This window comes from Macadamia integrifolia, unplaced genomic scaffold (assembly GCF_013358625.1).
Source record: "Macadamia integrifolia cultivar HAES 741 unplaced genomic scaffold, SCU_Mint_v3 scaffold1043, whole genome shotgun sequence".
Lineage (NCBI taxonomy): Eukaryota > Viridiplantae > Streptophyta > Magnoliopsida > Proteales > Proteaceae > Macadamia > Macadamia integrifolia.
The window spans coordinates 38,504-42,985 of record NW_024868062.1 but is presented as its reverse complement, the minus strand read 5'-3'; positions in this window follow the sequence as shown (position 1 = coordinate 42,985).

Sequence of the window (4,482 nt, the reverse complement as noted above, 5' to 3'; positions counted from 1 at the left end):
TTAATCCGATGTGCGTTGCTAACCATGGTCATTTCTTGGAGTTTGTTCATGAGATTATGTTCGGACAGACCATCTATGTTCCATTCATAGATGATACCGCTTTGGTAGGAAGCCTGAGGAGCAATACCTCTAGCTTCAATTTGTAAGTCAGGGAAGACTGGATGTTGGTTAGAACTTTGACCAATTTGGTTAATTTTGGGGAAGTCTTCTTCTTCAGAACTTGAGGAAGTGCCTGAAGAGTATCCTATGATGTTGCGGACACCTCTATTATTTGATTCAGCTGATGGTTCATCTGAGGGCTGATTTTGGACTGGTGTTTGAGGATCACTTACATGTGCTTCAGCAGCATTAAGGATAGTCAAACGTTGGTTAATTTGATCTAAAACAAAAGATTTGTTAAGGGCGAGCTGTTGTTTTAGGGGAATATTATATGGTTTGAACAAAGAAACAGAAGTTAGAACCGGAGCCGGTGTTAAGGACGAAGAGGCTATATGTTTAGGTTGGACAAGGTTTTCAACTCTTGAAAGTTGATTACCTATGGTTTGAAGACTTAAATTTGTGAAGTTTAATTGTTCAATTTGTCTTCGGTTTGGGTCATCTTGTTCAATAATTTTGAACGGAGAGGCAATTATCTCATTATTTTTATAGTTATGTTTGATACTTTCCACCGGAGGATGGATAGCATTAGTAGTTTGACCTTCATAAAGGGTCCAGGCTTTATGAGAGGTGGTTTGAGTACATACCTGATTATGCCAGGGATAGTAAATATTATTATCCTGGGCATAGATATCAAAATATGTAAAGAAGAAAACATTTGTTTTGAGTTTTGTCATAAAATTATACCAATTTGTTCTTATTTGAGCTTGTTGTTCTAGATTATAAGTTTTTAAGAACCATTCACGTTTTTCTTTGTTCTTTTGGGACTCAAAATCAGTTCTAAGTAACGGTTTGTTAATTTGATAATTTGTTTCTACTTGAATCATGTAAACTCCGCCTTTGTTAGGTTCTTTGAAAGGAGGAGGTGGTTCAACCTCAGATTGGGTAGGAGACCTTTGATCTTGGGTTTCGGAAGGGGTTGTTTCAGGAACAGTAGAAGTGGTTTCGTATGTTCCATGGACAATATTTTGATTATTTTGAACTCCAACAAGGTGAGGGAACGGTGGAGTAGATCTAGTTTGAGAAACCCATTGGTTTAAGTCAGAAGAAGTCGATGCCTCGGAGCATGATCTTCTGGAACTTTGGTAAACCGAAGGGGTAGCTTGTCTGTTGAACCTAATGGCAAGTAATCCGTCTGAATCCTGGGAAATAGAACGGATACTTGTGTTTGAGACTTGAGGGGGAATAGCAGTCGTTTGCAGCTGCCATTCTTCAGGGAAAGAAATATCTTCCCATCGGCAAAGTTTGGGGTAGACAATTTGACCCTGAATACAATCAGTTTCAAGGTAAAGGGTTTGGCCTTTTGAAGATAATTATTTTCTTTTAAGTTTTTCGACACGGTATATGCCTTTGGATTCTTGGGAGGAGTGGCAGAAGAGTGTAAGACCACGTTTGTGCCCAAGTCATGTTGGAAATACCATCTTAAAACTTAGATCTAGGTGATTACCCCAAGATAAAGAATTCTCAAATTATGAGTCGATCACCCCGCTCCATGTCGATGAGATCGGCAGGTGAGGCAAGCACAAGTTCTAATGTGCTTGATTATGATGAACAAACCTCAAGAATTAACCGACGACTTCGAAGTTGGGATATGCCAAAGATATCAAGAAATGATCTCTATGATCGAGACTGGTTCGGACTCGAAACAGTCAAGACCGTAGAACAAACTATAAATTTTACCCCACAAACTCAAGAAATCCAACTTTTTGATCCACTTACCCTACAAGATTTATACAAAGACCGCAAATATAATTATGTCCATATTGGCTTAGTCCAAGTGGCCATCAAACCCCTTCACCGGGAAGGACTCAACACTTCTATGTTGTTAGCCCTTCGTGACCAAAGGTTCCTTGAGTTCAATGATTCCCTTTTGGGAGCCATTGAAACCAGTCTTTGTTATGGACCTGTCCATTTCAATGTCTATCCTGACATGTCCATAGCCTTAGAAGACCCAAAACAAAAGAAGGCCTGCCTTGAGCATCTCAGAAACAATGTTTCTACCCAATTACCCGTAGCCAGACTCAAATGGCTACCACAAAAACACCTTATTCCCATGCTGTGGTAGTAGGCTCTACTGCAGGACCTATCCAACCCACAAACAAGGCTAGTTCTAGCCTCCAAACTTCACAAGCCAAACCTCTTCAAACAGCACAAGGTTCCAAACTCAAAAGCCAATATTATGAAAAGCCATGCAAAGAAGACCTCTTCACTATTGAAGAGCCCTTATACAAATATCTTGATTCGCCAATTATGATGGCACAAGCAGTTTTCTACAAAGGATGGAATCACTATTCAAACTCCCAGGCAAAAAATCAAGAATATTACGAGTATATTCTCGTAGAAACTGATTCTGTCAGACTCAAACTTAATTATGACAGAACCGACCCAACTCTGGTTACACATACGACTGTAACCATCTGCAAAATCCTGTCTCTCCAAGACTGGGGGACCCATCCCCTAAACCAAAGAAGCTTTTCAAATACTTTTTCCCCACAAAATTATACATACATGGATTACCAGGAAGCCTGGTTCAAAGCTTTCACTTTTCAAAATAGAACCAACCGCCACTCTTGGTTCTTCTGCTTTGAATACAAATTCAACAACCAAACTCCTAATTGGTTTCCCAAATGGTGGGACCAATATGGACCTTTGGAAGAAATCCTACCTCCACAAATTCAAGATTCCTTCCAAACATTTTCTCAAAATTCAACACCCCAACCTCACCAACCAGATCTTCTCAGATTCTTTCTCCACTGCCGCCTCGCATGGATACTATTCTGGGAATATCAAATTTATGACTATCAGATAAATGACTGGATTGCCCCAGTCCTCTGCCGGTCTTTCAATATCAAGTGGTGGGACAACTGCGATGTCTCCAAATGTGAGAAAAATGCTATATATATATATATATATATGTATGATGGTTGTTGAGATGTTGTAATCTCGCTTTTCTTTTCTTTCTTTTTTTTTAGGATGACCTGAAATGTGATAATATTGTCTAGCTATATCATAAAATAATTCCTCCTAGTGTTTTGTTGTTGAAGACTCATTCATACTCTGCTTCACACTTAGCAATGTTTACTCATTAAAAGGAGACATCATGGAATGGTTAGGTTACGGGTCTTATGCTTAAATGGGCTAGGTTCATGTGGACCTCATATCTTTTATTTTTTATGGAACAATATTTATCATGTATTTCTAAACTAAGATTTCAAAGATTGGGCAGTAAGGGTAAATTCCAAAGGAATTCTGAAATCTGTTTTTCATTTGGACTTTAGTTATCATGTTGGTTTCATGCGGCAAACTATTATCTCTCTTGAGAATTTTGTGTTGTTTTCCACCAAAAAAATAATTTTCTGTTTTTTGTTGGTTGACGAATCGTGTCTCCATCAAGGTACTGAAACGCTGGAACGGTAACGGAATTTGTCAAAATCTATACTGTTTTGATATATATATATATATATATGGCGAGTGGTAGCAGGACGTACGTATTGCAATCTTATTTTTACTTTCTTTTAATATTAACCGTCCATTTAATATTAGATTAATATAAACCATCTATTAGTTTTTTATATTGTAACTGATTCCTAGTTTTTAGGGTGGAGAGATGACGGACGTGGTTACTTAACTTGTCTAATATTTTTTTTATATAAATAAATAATAAAAATCCAATATTAGCCGACTCCCCCTTCCGTTCCTTCTTTCTACAGCCATCATCATCATCATCTCTCTCTCTCTCTCAAAATAGGATGAGGTAAGAAAAAATCAACATAACTATTTTCAGGCACTGAGCATATGAGAGACTTGGCCACACATATCCAAATACCATGTTTACATATTAATCGTCAGGGAAGGGATTTGAACAGTAAAGCTTGCATGTCTAGCAGAGGATAAATTTGAATTTATAAAGTAAACAAAGCTCTTGAATATCTAGGATTTTATTACTACTTCTTGGGTAGATATTATTAACCTATGAAATTTACCATCGATGCAAATCGTCAGTGAGATTGGTAAATAAAACTTCAACTAGACTGGAGAGGGCCTTGAAGAAGAAGCAAGGAGAGAGAGAGAGAGAGGATTGAAATTTTTAAGCGGAATCAAAGGAGGAGTCCGCTTATATTGGGATTTTTATTATTTATTTATTTAAATATTAATAATATTAAGCAGAGTTGTTACTGTTTACAACTCTGTTAGCAGGATTAACATATTTAACAAGTGTCAATCATATCACTTACGTGAACATTCACTCCAGACGTTCTGCATTCCTATTTTTCTGCACGTACTGCGACCATTTACCATTTTGCCATATATATATATATATATATA